The sequence below is a fragment of the Bison bison genome, unplaced genomic scaffold (assembly GCF_000754665.1).
Source record: "Bison bison bison isolate TAMUID 2011002044 unplaced genomic scaffold, Bison_UMD1.0 scf7180017864156, whole genome shotgun sequence".
NCBI lineage: Eukaryota > Metazoa > Chordata > Mammalia > Artiodactyla > Bovidae > Bison > Bison bison.
In genome coordinates, this window is record NW_011494728.1 from 2,195,169 (window position 1) to 2,216,747 (window position 21,579).

The window sequence follows — 21,579 nt, forward strand, 5'->3', positions numbered from 1 at the left end:
TTGTTGTTTGTTTTTCTCCCAGAAAGCCGCTTACAGAGTCTCCATATGTTCTAAGCACAAGAACCCCCATCTAAGATGGAAGACGGTTGAAACTGAACTAACTTGTCTTCCTTTACCCTCCTTGACAGACAGGAAATATTTCTCACTCTCAAAGAACCTGTTACCATGTTGGCTGGCTCTTATAACAAAATGATACATTTTATCACCTTGTTTACTAACCCTTCCTGTTCTGGTACATACCACTGGCATTTTAAATTTTGGCTTTCTATCAAAAGCAAACTGCTTCTTATAGTGATTTTGCTCTTTATTTTCTATCAGAGTATTTGAACTCTACTTGAACACAATAAAATATAATAATTTTGGATATATTAATTCCCACATTCTTTTAAGATAAACTTGCTTGTTTCACACTAAGCTTAACTATAAGGCACTTTTCTTAATTCTTCTCATGGATAAAAATATTTAAATGCTGTGTTTGTGCTCAGTCATGTCTGAGTCTTTGTGACCCCCTGAATTATAGCCCACCAGGCTCCTTTGTCCTTGAGATTTCCCAGGTAAGAACACTGGAGTGTGATGCCATTCTATTTCAGGGGATCTTCCTGACCCAGGAATCAAACCCAAATCACCTGCGTCTCCTGCATTAGAGGCAGATTCTTTACCCACTGAGCCACCTGGGTTTGCTTAGTGCTCAGCCATGTCCGACTCTTTGCAACCCCATGGTCTGTCCATGGAATATCTCTAGGCAAGAATAATGGAGTGGGTAGCCATTCTCTTCTCCAGGGATCTTCCCAACCTAGGAATAGAACCCTGGTCTCCTGTATCGCAGGCAGACTCTTTACATCTGTGCTACTAGGGAAGCCACCTGGGAAGCCCATTTAAGTGGTAGGTTATCCTATAGGCTTCTGAGAAAATGGTTAATTACTCTGTGTTTCTGAAGTTCTCACGGTATCTATGCCATTGACAAACTGTAATGTCTTCTGTTGATATCGATGCCAAAGTTAATGTTATTTCAATGGAAACTTGACTCTCAAGTCAGTGGAGCATTGTAACTATGCAGCTTTGGGATCAGAACCTTGGGAATTCAAGCCCTAGCACAGCCACCATTGGGTTTGTAACTCTGTGCATGTTAATAATGTCTCTAAAGTTGTCATTTCCAAATTGTAGATGGTATTAACCTCTTGACGAAACTGAATGAAGCCCACATGAGATAAAACATATGAAGAGTCTGGTTCAACATAAGACCTATAGGAAAAGAGTGAATATGTTATCCAGTAGTTTGTCAGATACAATTCAGAGCAACTAATTAAGATGATGCTATCACATTGCCTTGCAAATCAATAACAAGTAATTAAAGTGGTGGGATATTTTGGTCATAATCTCTTCTGTTAATGATGGTGACGCCTAACCCTGAAAGCTAAGAACGGATGCCATAGGAAGAAAGATGCATTTGATCTGGAGGCTTTTTTTTTTTTTTTTGTAATGTCTCTGGAACTAGGTCCCCTCTTTAATAAACAATCCATCCCTACAGATGGATTTGACCTCATCTTTCATTTCATAAGCAGAGACCAGAAATCAGCCCCATATAGGAAATCTGAACCCAGCTACTAAAGAAAATAATTGGAAGTATCAAAGTAAATGGAATTAAAAATAAATTATCAGCTTACTTGGCAATATTTGTGAAGTCAGGTTTAATCTACCACTTAATCTAAAGGCAAATAAGTGAAGGACAGTTTTTTTTCTCCACATCTTTAAGGCTGAGCTATTTTGTCCTTTAGTGTGGCATGCATCTTGCTAGTGTACTTCCACAGTTAATATCTGCTGCTATCACAGATTTGTCTTGAAAAAAAGAAAACATTGCAAGACAAAGTTTACTCAAAGTGGGGACAATTTGATTCAATTTTTCTAGTAAAACTTCACAATTGTTTCTCTCTCCTTATTGTTTTTCAAGGATGGATATAATTAGTTTTCTTTGTATGGCATATTTGTATATTGTTTCCTCTTCTTTATGCTCTTCTCTGCTATGTTTATATTTATGTAACAGGTGCAAACTGAGCATATAATGGAGGGAAAAACACAGTAATAAACAATAATATCTTGGCTCAGCCCCTCCATCTAGGTTGCTAGAAATTTATCTTGCCCTATTCACTCTCATTATAAAGAACATTTTGCAACTTTGCAAAGGGATATTGGAATGAAAATACACACATACATGCACACAGACAGCATTCTCAAGGCCACAGATTTGTAATTCTTGCAGGAGGCAATGTTTCTGAGCATCTATTCAATAAACAACTATCTGTGGGGTAGTTAATATCCAAAGGAATATGGCATACAGTGATGAAAGAGTTGAAGCAAACACTTGAATTCTACCTTCATGTTGACCCCAGGGCCAACATCACCTATTTAATTTGCACCTACCACTGCTATATGTTCTAGCTACTTTTATACTGGAGACATTTTCTATTTTCTGTCACAGTACTGTCTCAGTAACTTAACTCTCCTAAGATTCTCTCTTTGTTATTTAGCACAGCAAAATCTCACTGTGAGTGTGCTGCAGAGCCCCATCCCGTGATTCTATACTGCACCATTCCCCCAAGTCACACCGTCGTTTTCAGAGATATACTGGAAGCACATTAACCCTGACCCTATTGCCTGGCTGTATCATGTTTCCCCCTGGCTTGTGAGGAGCAGGCAAAATGAAGTGATTTTTCTCAATCACTTTATCTGCTACACCATTCTTTTTTATTCCTTTTTAAATTCCCTACTAAATTTCAGTAAACTTCTTTTACATTCTTCTGTCTCTCCCTTATAGTCTTCCTCCCTTCCTGTTTCATTTTCATTTTTTATAACTTGTCAATTTTATTTTGGAAGTAAGAGAATGACCTGCATATAGTACTGACTTTTGTTCAGTCACTCAGTCGTGTCTGACTCTTTGCAACTCCATGGACTGCAGCATGCCAGGCTTCCCTGTCCTTCACTATCTCCCAGAGGTTGCTCAAACTCATGTCCATTGAGTCAGTGATGTCATCCAACTATCTCATTCTCTGTCACCCACCTCTCCTTCTGCCCTCAGTCAGAGTCTTTTCCAATGAGTTAGTTCTTCGCATCAGGTGGCCAAAGTATTGGAGCTTCAGCTTCAGCATCAGTCTTTCCAATGACTAATCAGGGTTGATTTCCTTTAGAATTGACTGGTTTGATCTCCTTGCTGTCCAAAGGACTCTCAAGAGTTTTCTCCAGCACCACAGTTTGAAAGAATCAATTCATCAGCGTTCAGCCTTCTTTATGGTTCTTGTCTCACATCCATTCATGATTACTGGAAAAACTGGCTTATCTATTTATATGTAAATTATCTTAGGTGTATCAATAATGGATTGTAGTTTTAAAATTAATAAGAAAGTATCTCCTAGGTCTAAAATGAAAAGAACACATAATTAGGTTTGTATTCAATCATAATGCTTCAATGAATGAAGGGAAGAAAAAAATAAAAATTAAACTCTATTTCTTATAATATTTACTTAAACTGAAATATATTCTCTACATGTCAACCTACCCAAAATATAAAATCCTATCCAAATTTCATTTTCATAACACTTGTATGTCTTAAAGACAACGGTATTCATTTAGTAAAAATCAAATGGAAGAAAGAATTTAGAAATTCTTCATGTTCTACAAAACTTCTATAACACTGAAAATTGATTTACATGTTAGCATTTTCAAGATGCTGATGATCGATTTAATTTTGGGCTTGACTCTTAAAACTGAAATTACCAAGCTAAATTTAAATGTTGTAATCATCTTTCCTGCAGCCGTAGAATACACTACTCTCTTTGGAAAATATTGTAAGGGGCAGTGTACTGTTTGTTTACAGGTCTCCCTTGCGTTTATAATATGACTTCTTTTAAGTGGAAAAAGCTCCATGGGAGATACCTTCATTGTCAAGTGTACATGATGAATACAGAAAAGTCCCAGTTTGGCATTTTAAGCTAGTCATGTTCTCTCGTTTGCTTTGATGTAGAGAGTGGCCTCGGAGCAAATCCCCCAGTGTCTCCCAGTGCCTTTGTCACAGTTTGTTTCATGTTTATTTTACCTAAGTCAGTGTCATTGGATGGTTTTGATCATAAACCAGCATCTGCTAATATTTCACACATATTTAAATTACATAAGGACCCCAAATTCCTAGGGTATAGCACATAATTCGCTCAGCCCTTTTCCCACATATTTTGCCACAGTTCAGGAATGTCCTGTTGTAAGCAGGGCCTTGTTACTCTGCCCCGTGGGCTGCACTGCACACTCAAACATCATTCAGCGGACCAGAAGTCTTGATGAATTTTAGTCTGAACCTTAGACTGACCACTTTTTGTCTCCAGATGAGAAAACTCTTCAGACCATTAACATCCACAAATGGGAAAGACTGAGCTGGGCAAATCAACATTTCACCCACTATTCTAAGCAATGCCATGTGCTACCCTAGCAATGCCAAGGCTCCAGTATTAAGGATAGTAAATTGTGAACGAATTATTAAAAGCTGGCAATGAATGTGTATTTTTTACATGTGAAACAAATATGAGAGTCTAAGAATAGGAAAATGTGTGAGAAAATCTTTATCCATTTTTGTAAGAACTTTTGTATGAAAGAATTCTTTGAATCTGTTAAAAAGATAATACTGATACATTTTAATTTAAAAAATTCAGATTCTTTTTTTGTTTGCTGCTAGAATAATTTTTACTTCATTGGTGTTGTGTCTCTTTTCTCACATAGTTATAGAGAAATATATATATATGTATATATTTTACCATATTTATAGAGATACCAGTTATCTAATAATAGAAAAAGACGCCCATCTCTCTCTCTCTCTCTCTTTTTAGTCTTTGACATGTCTGAAAATCTTTCAAAATTGTACATTTTTGTAACATGTATCCTTCTGTATGATCATACAATCACCCCTGTTTCCATTTTGTATAACAATGAGCTGAATTATAAGGTAAATCTGGCAAGCTCTAGGTACTTCAGTTGGTTTACATCTTATTTGAAAATGTTGGGAATGGAAACAGTAAAAATATTAAGCAATACCTATGAAATTCTCAGAACTATATTTTTGAGTTTGAATGATATACATACTGGAACATAGGGCATTTAAACAAAATGCATTTATCATATTCTAATATGGGTATCAACCCATTCTTTAAACATCTCTACAATTAAAATTCTATAAAACCAAGTCAACAGGTAACTGCCTTAGTTGATTGTGTGACAACTACTAACAGTATGCTGCTTAATAGCTAACAGGGGCTACATTCTGTGGAGCAATCGATTCCAATATACTGTAATAAATGCTATGATAGAAGACGTGCAGATGCTACTGAAGCAGAATTGAACAATGATGAAGTGTCGAAACAATAGCATTAAACGACAGGAACAGAAAGTGAATATCATGAGAAAAGAAAGAATTTCATTCAAAAAGGATAACATATGTGATGACTAGGAGTCTGGAGAGAAAAAATATGATATTTAAGAAACTGCAGATATGCTTAACTGTATCATGAAGTTTGATGTAGCTGTGGTAAATGACAAAAGAGGAAAAGGTTAAGAGGGTCCAATTAGGAAGAATCAAACTATGAAAAAGCATTTGGGACTTTATATTGAGGGCAATGGAGAACTACTAAAGAACTATAAGTGAATTAACTCTGGCTCTAGGAGGAGTAAATTGGAAGGAGATTGGTGCAGTGCATAACATTCAGGTGCATATTGAAATAATTTGATTGAGAGGTGTTTTCTGAACTAAATAAGAGCATTATTGATGGATTTTCAATCAAAAGAAAAAAATTGAAATTAATTTATAACTTGATTTCTTACCTTTAAATGTAGACTATAAAAAGAGCACAGACACACCTGAAACATTTCTTAAAAGTCCTCTGTGTGCTTCTAAATTTGTAACCTCTATTCCTTATGATTCTCCAACACAACCAAACTCAAAGTGAGGTTCATTGACCTCTAGGGTTCCGCCAGGACATTTCTGGGAATTCACAAGATCAAATCTAATTTCATATTATTAAGATGTTATTTTTTCCCTACTGTGTTGGTCTTTTTACTAATGATGCAAAAGCAATGTTTGTAAAACCCTTGATAGTTTTGTTATAGTCACTTGTGGTCATTATATTCCTCACTTGCAAAAGAAACCTTTAAAAGCCAGTAAATTACTAATTTTAATAATTAGTAATTTAATTAGTAATTTCAACCCTTGGGTACTCATCTTTTTAATAATCTTGTGACCAAATGGGAGAAGTGCAAGAAGAACTTGCACTCCATATAAACTGTCTCAGGGAGGGGAGGTAGAAGGGAAAAAAAAAACTTCATGTGGTTGTCTTCAGTTGTGAGCTGAACTAGACAATTTTTTCTTTGAGCTTCATCGTTACCTGAAAGAGCAAGACAGACAAACTTGTGATTGTTCAGATTTGGTTGTCTGGCTGACATATCAAAAAATGAATAAAATGAACCCTTCATGTAAAGAAAAACTACTGACAATATTTGTTACCAATAATAAAATTCACATTTTCTAGTGAAAATCAGAAAGTTGGAAAACTCGTGTCTGTCACTATAAGATTGACATCTAATAAAGACATTCTTGATGGGACTGGAATATTTTTTAAGTATGACTTTTTTATTTAGTATAATGAAATATGTCAACATTTGGAAAATCTGTCTCAATGAATTAATGTTTTCCAAATGACCTAGATATGATTTCACAAACTTATGTGTAGATAACAGATCCATTCAAAGTGAAAGCTGAACCAATGGATTTTAATGTTACAGAGTCCATCTCACTAATGGGTGTGTTTATTTGCTAGGGCCGCCATAACATAATATCACAAACAGGATGGCTTAAGCCACAGGAATTTGTTTTCTCAAAGTTCCAACCATTGTTTGTCCAGCCAAGATCAAGGTACCAGCAGATTTGATTTCTCCTGAGCCTTCTTTCCTTGACTGGCAGATGGCCATCCTCTTGCTGCATCCTCATAGGGACTTTTTCATCCCTGTTATCTCTCTCCTTTTTATAAGGTTACTATTCACTTTATAGCAGAGCTTCACACTTAAAACCCCGTCTAATCTTAGTTGCTTCTTTGAAAGCTCTATGTCCAAAAACAATCACACTGGGGTTAGTGCTTCAAACATAAATTTGGAGGGACATGATTCAGTTTATAACAATCTGTTTTTGGATTCCATATTGAAATCAACTTTTAAGCATCTACCACTACCCAAGTTTTGGTCTAGTACTGAAGCATATCCATAATTATCTGATAAAGCTGTTGAACTATTATTCCCTTTTTCAAATATATATTTTTGTGAAGCCAGATTTTCTTCACATACTTTAAACAAAACAGAGTATAAGAGATTGAACGCATATATCCAGCTGCCTGTATTAAGCCACACATTTGCAAAATGTACAACAATGCCTCTCTCCCACTGATTGTTTACTTTTAAAGATACTTATCATAAAAACATGCTCTATAAATATCCAATGGAATTTTTTCTATTATTTTTAATGCATCAATACTTTTTATCTTAATATCTAGCATGATTAATATCTGTAACCACAATGCACATAAACAAAAGCTGTTTTGGGTCCTCATTACTTTCTAAGTGTCTGAAGGGTTATTTGGACCTAAAGGTTTAACATCTACAGCTTTAGAATATCAGCACAGATGTTAGCTATGAGACTTTATAACTTGTGGTTACCCTGAAGATGATTCATCAAAGTCAAAGAACAAGTTAGAAGAAATCGGCAACTGATTAAAAAAAAATATATATATATATATATATTTGCCTGAGAAATACTTGTATTTAAAGGTCAGGTAGAGAAGAATGAGCTGGTAAAGAATGAAAGGAAGACCTACATTTTGTGAGGTGCTATACTGAGATCTAGGTACACTGAAATAAGCAAAACAAATGTGGTCCATGCTTCCACTGAGCTTACAGTTCAATGGAAAAAGGGGGGGAAATTTTGGGGGGAGAGGGGCCAGGAGAGGTTTTAGGAGGGAGAGGTGAGTATTGATTACTGCAGAGAATACATTTAGCTAAGGACAAAAAAGTACTCCCCATGGAGTCAAGGGGGTTGGTCGTGGTGTGCTTGTTGAAAGCAGAGTTAGTGGGAATGGAATGGTTACAACACCCTGAGGATTCTGCCTTTTTAGCATTCAGAAAATGAGTCATCATCCAGTCCTCTCTCAGATGAGAAAGGAGGACTGTCCAGTCTTTGAGGGAAGGAAAGTTTCTGGGTTAATCAGCCTCATCATTAGTGTTTGGTGCCTATCACCCTATGTTTCTCTCACTTTAATCACCACTCCCTCTCTCTCTCTGTCTTTCATAAACACACACACACACAAGCACACACAATCCTCCATTCACAACTGTTCCTGAGACCTTAGATTAGGATGCAGTGGTAGGAGGGTTATTACTTCATTCAACAACATAAATCCCTGTTGATCAGTTCTAATTCCTAAAGCCCATAGCCTCAGGATGAATCTACATTTAATGCCACTAAATGTATGCTCATTCATCCTAGATGAATCCTAGAAGACATCTCCTGAATCAATCAAAACATTAATATTTTCACTATGACAGATCTTCAAATATTTAAAGACAGTCATTTCTTATCCTTTTAGTATTTTGTTCTTCAATGTAAATATCACCAATTCTTTCAAGCAGTTCTCATTTGACAAGATTTGTATTACTGCATTCATCCTGATAGCTTCCCTCAAGACATATCTTGGTATGTTAATGCCTCTATAAAGATTGCTCAGATTGCATTCTGTATTTCTTCAGGTGTGTTTACAATTATACATGTACATTGGAACTATTACACCTCTTGACATAGAAACTACAGTTTTTTTTAATAACTTAAAGAAACATCATAAATGTACATTTACTTGTCTAGTGTGGCAAGGATAATGCCATGCTAGACAAGGATGATGTTTTGTAGAGACATATAAAATGGAATACCATTCATACCTTATATATATATGTGCGTGTGTGTGTGAATATAATATACATATACTTGTATATGTGCATACTTAGCATTTTTAGAGAACAATTTCAAAATAGCTTTTAAGAGAAATGAAAATAGTTGTAACATTTTGCCAAGTAACACCATTCCTGATAATTGATTTTATAGGGATAATTTTAAAACGGATAACCCCTCTGCCATTGCCTGAGCTTGAACATCTTTGTCTCTGTCCTGGAGAATTGTTCGTTTCATCTGCAGTCTCTTCCTTGTTAGTCTGTCTACTGCTGCATTCCCAGACATGTTATTCTAAGTCCCAATTTAGTCATTTCACCTTTCTACTTCAAAACCCTCCAGTGGTTCCCCATCAATTGCAAAGTCAAATTTCCTAACTCGATTTCCATGGCCTTTCACAGTCTGGATCCTGCCTGTTTCCATATCCATCTCCTACTCCCATCTACCCCTCCAGGCTTCAGTCATACGGTGGGTGGGTGGGTCTTAAACCTCCAGCTCTGACCTTTTAGAGGATGCAGGAAGGTGACTTGAGGAGGGTGAGAAGAGGATCATAATCAGTATTATCTGAAAGTTTTTCAGACTGTAGAGGTCCCTCTCCCATTTATCAGAAATACTCACATCCCCCAACCAGAGGTGGGGACCCCTTGTTGAGCGTCGTGGCAGTGTTAAGCCATTGTGAACAGAGAGTGTCATGTCCTTTGGTTGAATTAAAATAGATAAAAGATGGAGCAGCACTGCTCTCCCTGGCTGTGTGCCGTGTAAAATCCAAATCTCTTCAGAATTCTGTTCAAATATACCTTTTCACTGAAGCTCTGTCTTCTATCACCAGGGGTTCCATACACATTGTATTCATTTGAGCTATATCAGACAGCTATTATTTGGTCATTTTTAGCCCTCAGGACACTCAGTGTAATATGGTTCAATCTACTAGCAGATCTCTGAGCACATCTCTCACTGCATTTAATCCCTTGTTTATAAATAAGTCTGTCTCCCACTTTGGTACCTCTGGAGCATAGAAAACACATTGTATTCCTGATAGCCAGCACTATTACCCGGCTTGTAGTAAATGCTCGAAAAATGAGTATTGGATGAAATGATGATGAATTTAAATATATATATAGATGAATACTCAATGGTAGAAGTAATATGACATTTTATAATCATCAAAATTAGTTCAGTATTGAGACCATGAGCAAACATGCAGTACTACTTGTAGTATAACAACAGGATTAAAACATAAGATGGTTTATGCAAGTAGACAAAGTTTGAAAAAAGCATGAAATGTTAAGATAAGTGATGAGATTATGATAATTTTATAATTGAGAAATTATGTTCTTTTAACTTAATATTTTTAAAAGAAATGCATTTTTAAGTTTTGGTTAAATACAGGTGGGGTTTCCCTGGTGGCTCAGATGGTAAAGAATCTGCCTGCAATGTGGGAGATCTGGGTTTGATCCTGGGTTGGGAGGATCTCCTGGAGAAGGGAATGGCAGGCCACTCCAGTATCCTTGCCTGGAGAATTCCATGGACAGAGGAGCCTGTCAGGGTACAGTCCATGGGATCATAAAGAGTTGGACATGACTGAGCGACTAACACTTTCATTTTTAAATACAGGGTTCAGTTCAGTTCAGTCGCTCAGTCATGTCCAACTCTTTGAGACCCCGTGAACCACAGCACGCCAGGCCTCCCTGTCCATCACCAACTCCCGGAGTTGACTCAGACTCATGTCCATCGAGTCAGTGATGCCATCCAGCCATCTCATCCTCTGTCATCCCCTTCTCCTCCTGCCCCCAATCCCTCCCAGCATCAGAGTCTTTTCCAAAGAGTCAACTCTTCGCATGAGGTGGCCAAAGTATTGGAGTTTCAGCTTTAGCATCAGTCCTTCCAAAGAACACCCAGGACTGATCTCCTTTAGAATGGACTGGTTGGATGTCCTTGCAGTCCAAGGGACTCTCAAGAGTCTTCTCCAACACCACAGTTCAAAAGCATCAAGTCTTTGGCACTAGCTTTCCTATGATCCAACTCTCACATCCATTCATGACTACTGGGAAAACCACAGCTTTGACGAGACGGACTTTTGTTGGCAAAGTAATGCCTCTGCTTTTTAACACACTGTTGGAGTTTGTCATAACTTTTCTTTCAAGGGTCAAACATCTTTTAATTTCATGGCTGCAGTCACCATCTGCAGTGATTTTGGAGCCGCCCAAAATAAAGTCTGACACTGTTTCCACTGTTTCCCCATCTATTTCCCATGAAGTGATGGGACCAGATGCCATGATCTTTGTTTTCTGAATGTTGAGCTTTAAGCCAACTTTTTCACTCTCCACTTTCACTTTCATCAAGAGGCTTTTGAGTTCCTCTTCACGTTCTGCCATAAGGGTGGTGTCATCTGCATATCTGAGGTTACTGATATTTCTCCCAGCAATCTTGATTCCAGCTTGTGTTTCTTCCAGCCCAGCATTTCTCATGATGTACTCTGCATAGAAATTAAATAAGCGGGGTGACAATATACAGGGTAGGCATGTGTCATACCATTTGCTTACTGTTGAGGGCCTAGAATGTTATGTCTTTACATCTCCTTACATTTTCGTTATTCAGGTGTGTTATAGATGATCAACAACTGTTTGTTAAACAAATGGAAAATTTAAGTGCCCAAAGGTTTAGGTAAGGGAAAAAATAGCTAGAAAGTATTTGTTAAGGGATTCAAGTGAATCAAAGCTAGACTTGCTTCAGTCGCATTTAGAAGAAGCACTGGTGAAACAATTAAAAATGGGTCCAGTGCTGTTGGAGGTCCAACTCCCTCAGATCCCGGACCTGTGTCCTAAAGGTGGTGATGACGTCAAGCTTCCTAGGAGAGTTTAACTAAACCACAGGAGGGATCTACCAGAGAAAAGATAGCAAGTTCTTATTAGTTTTACTTTTTTCCTTTTCTCCTTTTGTGCAGTAGGTAAAACTACCAAAAGGAAAAAAAGCAGGAGTGTCCATGCCTGGAATTCATCTCTTTCAGTGCTATCAGTGTAGTTTTCACTGAAGCCCAGGGAGGCTGACAAGTCACACTCCTGAGCCGCGGTTGTTAGCCCTTTCTCTCGTAAGCAGGACCTTGTAGCACTTGGGTCTGAGCACAGGCTATGGTTCTAGGAAACACCATTTCTTCTTATTTTTCTTTCCTTTCTTGCATTTTACTTATTTTTCTATCCCAATTTTCTCCTCTGTGAATCATGCAGGAATTCATATGCAGTGAACTGAAGAAGAAACTGTACTAAAAAGAGAAATGGTTAAGCCAAGAGCTCCTATTCTGGTTTGGAGTTTATTGCTTGTTTGTGTTTGGACAGTGGCCTCTTGTGGGGACACAAACTATAGAGATTGTTAAAGCTCATGGGTCCCAATGTGATGCTTTGACCTAATTAGTTTATTTTCACTGCTGTGTAGAAAGATCTTAGAGGAAAAAATAGACCTTTCCAGGTGTGAGCTATTACCCTGAAATAGCATTTCCCACCTGTGTTCATCTGCGATCATTGTCCATTAGTAGATGTCAGAGGACACATTGTCTTCTACTTAAGACTCACAGGAGTGGCAGAATTTAAGAAAAAAGAAATGAGATGTATTTGCATCATAGGAAACTATTGACATCAAATCTTTAGGAAGAAAACATGAATAATGTACTGAATATTAAAATTCATATATATAGACAATAAATTTTAGACTGTCTACCTTCCCATTCCTTATAGTTTGCATTATGTTTTCAAAAGCTTGTGTTTCTTAAACTTTGAAAGTAACTGGATATACAGGAAGGACAGCATCTCATTTTTACAGAAAATAGTATAAAGCACAAGGTAATGATGGGTGTCACAAATGGAGAAGCTTGGTAAAAAATGAATTGTGCATTCATACAATTTAGAACCAATCTAACCTTAGACTGAACATTAGTAATAATAATATTAATAACAACAACAGAATTCAGGAGAAATCTAAATAATTAAATTGAACTATAGTTCCTTCTGGAATATATAACACTTGTGTATACACTATGGCTGGCCTCAATGGAATCCATCATCTCTACCCTTTCCCTTTTTTCCCTTTCTCAGTCAAGTATGTTGGTTCCATATTTGGGCAATGGAAGTGTTTTCTCAGCTTTCTTTAGCAGACTTTGCTGCCCCATGAAGGTGCTGTGTGCTATATTAAGGAAAATTAAGATCCAGAATTTAGATCTGCAGCCATGTGATACTTGGTCTAACTAGATGGAAATGTTAGGAAATTACACTTAGAGTATGAGGGCTGAAATGTTGATCATAATAATTTAAAATATGACTACAGACTTGAGAAGTACAGAGCTTAAAAGGAAAAGAGACACACAAACAATAAAAAAAAGGGAAGACCGTCAGATTTTATTATACTTCTGAGATGGATAAACTATTGTTGTTATATATAAAAAGATTACATTATTTTCAGTCAAAATTAGCTGTCATCATTGTTGACAAGTTTAAGGGGAGTACAAAAAAAAAAAAAAGTAGAGAGGAAACCCAGGGTAGAGTAGACAAATATTCTCATGGTTGATATTAATATGTACAGTGATTCAGGAATGAAGGGTAGTCTATAAATAAAATAATGATGATATGTAGTTTAGTTAAGAAATATAGAGTAGGAGATAAATAAAATAATTAAGTAGATTATGTTATACAATAATTAGAATGCAGTATTTGATTAATAAGAGTTGTCCTATGAGTCATTTACAAACTTGTAACAGAAAGAAATTTCAGTGTATAAGCTCAGGTGTTCAAGTATGCAAGAAACAGTTTTCTATATTTTTCTCTAGCTGAACTTAATTTGTATTCTGGGCCCCAGTTCCATCAAGTGGCAGAAACTCAATCTCAATCAGCTTTCCCCGACTCTCCTCCAGGACTGTGTCTACAAATTGCCAGGTGGGGGGCCATCTGGCCCTCCGTGTCATCAACTATCCCTGCTGGCACCCGCTGAGACGTCCTTCTTTCAGTCTGGTCTGTGGTCACTGGTCCTTGCAGGTTGCCACTGCAGCCTCCTTGTCCTCATTCCAAGGACACATTCAGTCTGCTGGCTCTCTCTGCATTTTTTGCTGGAGAAATTTTGCTTCTCCTGTCCTGCCCTAGGCTAAGGACAACTCTGTGAGCTGCTCTTAGCCTACATGCCTACTCAAGTCTTGCCTTTAGAGAGTCCTGATTCATTTGAAGTTTTTGTCATTATTCTCCCAACACTGGGTTTATTCCGTGGACATTGATAAAGCAATCATCGTTTCTCAGCAATGTCTCAGTGATAGCTAGACTCTTCTTTTTTGCCTCTCACTTTCTTTTTCTTCCTAGCCTATGGAATTTTGCCATGGAGAGGGAGCTAACATAGGAAAACAGCTTTTATCTACACTTTCTGCATTCTTCCAAATTGTTTGGGTTTTGAAACTCAAAATCCTATGGCTATATTTTATCTCATTTTATTTCTAGCATGTTGGTCACTAATTGATACAATGAGAATGAAATATTCTAACTACCTGAATTAGGGGAAGGAGCATAAGATAAAAAAAAAAATAAAGTACCAAAAAGAGAAGTCACGTTGGTAATATGATAATATTCTAACCTTCTAGAGCTAATTTTCAAATAATCAGATAAAATTAATTAAACCTGTATTATGTATTTACATATATGCTACAGAACAGTATGGTAATTCATTTCACCTGTTTCTTATCAGATACTGAACAATACAGAGAATATGTTTCTAGATTTGAAACTATTGGTTTTTTGTACTAACCATTGGAAACAAACTGAAGCCATCACATTAGACTGCAGGTCTGTGTTGTCAGATTCTGAATGGCTAACAAATGTGACCAACTTTATCCAGTAATAAAGTTTGGAGTGCCTTTAGGGATACATACCTCTTAGGTAATATTTCCTAAAAATCACTTCTCTGACTTGATGAATTAGAATTTAAAGAGAAGTGATTATGGATTGTGCTACATAGTGAAAGTCTGGAAGATTTGGCTTTTAATGATCATGAAAGGTAAGGTATTTATTTTGGAAGTCAGATGAGCAGCTTGGCAACTTATTATGAAGCTGAAGGGACTTTATAGAGGACCAGTCCACCTCCAGTCAAAAGTGTCCACAGGCAGCCTCATTTTTTCCAGGAACAATTTAGGATTTGTGGCAGTAGGGGTCCAGTGCTTAATTTAGTACCCACAATCTTGTGGATATTAGTAATAAGTGAAAAATTCAATCTAGATGTTATCATGAGTTGGTCATAGTGGTGGAACAATTTCCTTATGCTCTCCTGGAACATCTTATGCTCATTGTTAGTATTCTTAGCGTATCCACTTGATAACAATGTGTTCAATTTCAGTCAGTTCAGTTGCTCAGTCATGTATGAATATTTGCAATCCCACAGACTGAAGCACGCCAGGTTTCCCTGTCCATCACCAACTCCAGGCGCTTGCTCAGCCTCATGTCCATCAAGTCAGTGATGCCATCCAACCATCTCATCCTCTGTTGTCCTCTTCTTCTGTCTTCAATCTTCAAACACTAGCATTAGGGTCTTTTCCAATGAGTCAGTTCTTCACATCAGGTGGCCAAAGTATTGGAGCTTCAGCTTCAGCATCAGTCCTTCCAATGAATATTCAGGACTGGTTTCTTTTAGGATTGACTGGTTTAATCTCCTTGCTGTCTAAGGGACTCTCAAGAGTCTTCTCCAACACGACAGTTCAAAAGCATTAATTCTTTGGCACTCAACTTTCCTTAAGGTCCAACTCTCACATCCATACATGACTACTTGAAAGACCATACCTTTGACTATATGGACCTTTGCTGGTAAAGTAATGTCTCTGCTTTTTAATATGCTGTCTTGGTTTGTCATAGCTTTTCTTCCAAAGAGCAAGTGTCTTTTCATTTCATGGCTGCTGTCACCATCTGCAGTTATCTTGGAGCCCCCCCAAAACAAAGTCTGTCACTGTTTCCATTGTTTCCCCATCTATTTGCCATGAAGTGATGGGACCAGATGCCATGATCTTTGTTTTTTGAATGTTGAGTTTTAAGCTAGTTTTTTCACTCTCCTCTTTCACTTTCATCAAGAGGCTTTTTAGTTTTTCATCGTTTTCTACTGTAAGAGTAGTGTCATCTGTATATCTGAGGTTATTGATTTTCTCCCAGCAATCTTGATTCCAGCCTGTGGTTCATCCAGCCTGGCATTTTACATAATGTTGAGTTCAATTCAGTTCAGTTGCTCAGTCATGTCCAACTCTTTGTGACCCCATGGACTGTAGCACGCCAGGCTTTCCTGTCTATCACCAACTCCCAAAGCTTGCTCAAATGCATGTCTATCAAGTCAGTGATGCCATCCAAGCATCTCATCCTCTCTTGTCCCCTTCTCTTCCTGCCTTCAATCTTTCCCAGCATCAAAATCTTTTCCATTGAGTCAGTTCTTCGCATCAGGTGGCCAAAGTATTGGAGTTTCAGCTTCTGCATCAGTCCTTCCAATGATATACTCTGCATATAAATTAAATAAGCAGGGTAACAATACAGTCTTGATGTACTTCTTTCCCAATTTGGAGCCAGTTCATTGTTCCATGTCCGGTTCTAACTGTTGCTTCTTGACTTGCATACAGATTTCTCAGGAGGCAGGTAAGGTGGTCTGGTCTTCCCATCTCTTGAAGAATTTTCCACAGTTTGTTGTGATCCACACTGTCAAAGACTTTAGCGTAGTCAATGAAGAAGAAGTAGATGTTTTTCTGGAATTACCTTTTTTTTTTTTTTAATGATCCAACAGATGTTGGCAGTTTGATATCTGGTTTCTGTGCCTTTTGTAAATCCACCTTGAACATCTGGAATTTCATGGTTCATGTACTGTTGAAGCCTAGCTTGGAGAATTTGAGCATTACTTTGCTAGAGTGTGAGATGAGTGCAACTGTGTGGCAGTTTGAACATTGCCTTTCTTTGGGATTGGAATGAAAACTGACTTTTTTCAGTCCTGTGGCCACTTCTGAATTTTCCAAATTTGCTGGCATATTAAATACAGCACTTTAACAGGATCATCTTTTAGAATTTGAAATAACTCAGCTGAAATTCCATTACCTCCAATAGCTTTGTTCTTAGTGATGCTTCCTAAGGTCCATTTGACTTCACACTCCAGGATGTCTGGCTCTAGATAAGTGATTACACCATCCTTGTAATCTGGGTCATGAAGATCTTTTTTGTATAGTTTTTCTGTGTATTCCTTCCACCTCTTCTTAGTATCTTCTGCTTCTGTTAGGTTCATACCATTTCTGTCCTTCATTGTGCCCATCTTTGCATGAAATGTTCCCTTGATATCTCTAATTTTCTTGAAGAAATCTCTAATCTTTCCCATTCTGTTGTTTTCCTCTATTTCTTTGCATTGATCACTTAGGAAGGCTTTCTTAACTCTCTTTGCTATTCTTTGGAACTCTGCATTCAGATGGGTGTATCTTTCCTTTTCTCTTTTGCCTTTTGCTTCTCTTCTTTTCTCAGCTGTTTGTAAGGCCTCCTCAGACAACCATTTTACCTTTTTGCATTTCTTCTTCTTAGGGATAGTTTTGATCATGGCCTCCTGTACAGTGTATGAACTTCTGTCAATAGTTCTTCAGGCACTCTATCAGGTCACATTCCTTGAATGTATTTATCACTTCCTCTGTATAATTGGAAGGGATTTGATTTAGGTCATACCTGAATGGTTAGTGGTTTTCTATTCTTTCTTCAATTTAAATATGAATTTTGCAAGAAGGAGTTCATGATATGGGCCACAGTCACCTCTGACCTTATTTTTGCTGACTGTATAGAGCTTCTCCATCTTCAGCTCAAAGAATATAATCAGTCTGATTCCAGTATTGACCATCTGGTGATGTCCATGTGTAGCATCACCTATTGTATTGTTGGAAGAGGGTGTTTGCTTTGACTAGTGTGTTCTCTTGGCAAAACTCTGTTAGCCTTTGCTCTGCTTCATTTTGTACTCCAAGGCCAAACTCCCCTGTTACTCCAGATATTTCTTGACCTCCTACTTTTACATTCCCGTCCCTTTTGATGAAAAGGATATCTTTTTTTGGTGTTAGTTCTAGAAGTTCTTTTAGGTTTTCATAGAACTGTTTGACTTCAGCTTCTTCAGCTTTATGATTGGGGCCTAGACTTGAATTACTGATTTTGAATTGTTGGTCTTGGAAATGAACAGAGATCATTTTGTTGTATTTGAGACTGTACCCAAGTAGTGCATTTCAGACTCTCTCGTTGACTATGAGGGCTACTTGATTTCTTCTAAGGGATTCTTGCCCACAGTAACAGAGATAATGGTCATCTGAATTAAATTCGCCCATTCTGGTCCATTTTAGTTCACTGATTCCTAAAATGTGGATGTTTACTCTTGCCATCTCCTCTTGGACCACTTCCAATTTACCTTGATTCATGGACCTAACATTCCAAGTTCCTATGCAATATTGTTCTTTACAGCATCAGACTTTACTTCCATCACCAGTCACATCCACAACTGGGCATTATTTTTGGTTTATTCGGCTTTAAATAAAATCTTTCATATAGATCAATTCAAATAATGTTTGTCAAAGATAAAGACATTAACATAAGGTATAATATTTACATAATATAGATAGATAAGGGAGGAAGGCAAGAAATAAAAGACAGGAGAAGGAAGAAAGGAAGTCATGGAGGACGAAAGAAGGTAGGAAGGAAAGGAAAGAAGGGGTGTGGATGAATGTAGATGAATATTTATATCTTTAGTGAAGAATTTAATAGGTACTAAGAGCAGTTTATTTTTATCACGGCCACTTCATGATCAAAATAGTAATAAAACCATGTAAGATGCATTTTAAGAATTACTTAAGTCCAATTAAATCTCAAATACCTTGAAATTGTAAAGTCCTACATTAAAAAATATATTTTGAGACTAAAAAGTGATCTTGTAGAACATCTCTCTGTCTGCCTTGATATGTGTATCATTAAAAATCAGATTTTATTGTGTACATGTAACCTGACATAAATTGTTTTTATTCATTTTCAGTTTATTTATATACAGTTACTGAAATTATAAACCGTATTATATTGTTTTAAGGAGATTTCCCCCCATAATATTCATGCAGTATTCAATTCACAGATATTTATTAACCTTCTTATTCAGGTCAGAACCTTGATCTAGAAATTTAAATCTTGTTCAGGGTGTCTGGGTCTTAGTTCAAGAAGGTCAATGGTGGAATAGCCATGCCTGATGCTGCTTTGTTCTGTATATGAACTGTTGGGCTGAGAGAATCAAGTCTCCACTTAATTAAGAAAGCAAACATAATGTTTTGAAAAACACTGAACTTTGAATTGCCTTTTAGGGAAAATTAGGGTGTACTGTTCTTCAAATATATGTTGTAGGTGCCATATTTAAGGAAATAACTGAAATAGATTTTTCTCAGAATCTAGAGTCAACCAGTTACAATAGGATTTAAATTGGTTTTGAGTCAGAGGATCTTCAGATAGTGTTTTATTTTGAAATATGTAATCAAAATAGTAGTTTTCAGAAGAATAATTGAGTTCCAAATTTAGCTGCATCTTTGCTCTATAAAAGTAAATAGATACATTAATGTGAATTCTAAGAAATACTCGATTTGCCATTCTTCAGCATCAGTTCAATAATCATTTACACATCATTACCAGGTAAATACTAAATATTATTTGAATCCCCATTCTGGGTTGGTCAGCATGGTAGACCTGGGTATAAAATTAATGACAAGGCCTCCTCTTCAGAACTTATAATCTTGGTTTTTATATGCGTCTGTGTTCCCCACAAGCTCTCTCCTGAAATTATACCATAAAAATTTACCTTCCTCATTGGTTCACCAGGTATTTCCTATATACTAATTTTTAGGGAAAACATAAACCTTCTCATGAGATTTAAATGTACTTAGTTCCTGCATAGCCTCTTCTGTGTTCTGTCTTGCTTGCTGCCATGCCAAGAAGGAATGTGTGTGTGATGTCAGGGTGTTTTTGTTCCCTCTTGGAATCTCTACTGAATCCAGAAGTTAGAATGGCACAAATAACATTCATAATTCAAACTCTTTTAAATATAATCCAGTCTTTGAAGGTTCAGAAGGCATAGGGATTTTATAGTGATGCCTTCATCATTATGAAACATTATTTTTAAATCTCCTGTAGATGTACTGAGTGTTGGATAGTGAGGAATTCCATTTGATATGTCACCAGATAAATCATACCAAAGTGTAATTGAATTCTAGGATTCCTGAAATCCTATTTACTTTCAATATAGAATTATATTCATCGAGTATAGAAAAAGAAATTCTTAAGCTAGTTCTGTGATTTTGGTCATTCCTCCTTAAAAAATTGTTGAAAACAAAGATTAAACTTCATATTCATGTTCCAGGGAAGGAAGAATAACAGGAATACAATATAATTTAATCTTTGACTTTTAGATGAGGCTGTTTACAAAATTAAAACAAATGGCTAGTGATTTCAGATGAGAGATGATGAACACTTTTCAGAAATGCAAGAATTTATTTCATTTTATTCATCCAGGTAGAAAACAAGGTTTTCTTTAGTTACTTGTAGGTTTCTGAATTCACTTTGCTGTATAGAAACTGAGTGAATAAAAACAGGTAACAAAATACTAACAAAATATTTTGAAAGGAGAGTAGTTAACCTAAAATGTGTACTTTGCATTTCTACCTCTCACTTATTTTCATTCGTATTTTTCCCAGAGAGGGGCACTTCCAGAGTCCCCTGTATAACCAGATCCCTACCTGACTTCTGACACACTGAATTGTGCTCATATAAGCCTCCTCCTGAAATGAGGAAATATTTGTTGAATCTCAGAGTTTCTGTAATCCCAGTTAGCTTTAATATATTTCTGGGTTACATCTTTTTCGGATTTTTCTTCTCTGAAGATATGTCTAATTATTCTGTCTTTGCAAAAAAAAAAAAAGAAATATCTTAATGAAGGACAGATTTTCAATAAACAGGTAACCAAAAGTGCTCAAATGTTGAGGGTATCCTTTTCCTGTGACTATAGTAATCCTTCAGTTCAGTGAAAAGTAGGCAGAACATTTATGCTATTGATTCATCTTCCAGTACCCACACTGATGGCTGCATGGAAATAAAATAATACAGGAGCACCTCACATTATACTACAGCTAGTGATTTCATGGAAGACAAGGTACATCAAACCATTTGCCTAGTTTTGGAAAGACAGGATTAGTTCATGAGGGAAAGGATAATTTTATAGATATTTTGAAATTAAACAATGTTTCTGCATGTGAATCCTTGAGTCTTTTCTTTGAAATTGTGTCCAAGCTATTAAACTTTTCTGTTACACAGATTACTCACCTATTTTAATACAATATGCCTAAAACCTGTTAGAATGAAATTAGTGTGAAATTTAATAATGTGATTAACATCAAAGGTATGTATGTGGCACATGGTAAAAACTTAATACATATTTATTTTATTTGTTGCACAACAAGTGGGCACATCCTATTCACTTTGTTCTTCAGGAAATAGCTCTTTGGTTTTGAGGCTTGTTTATTGAAGTAGGGGTTGACT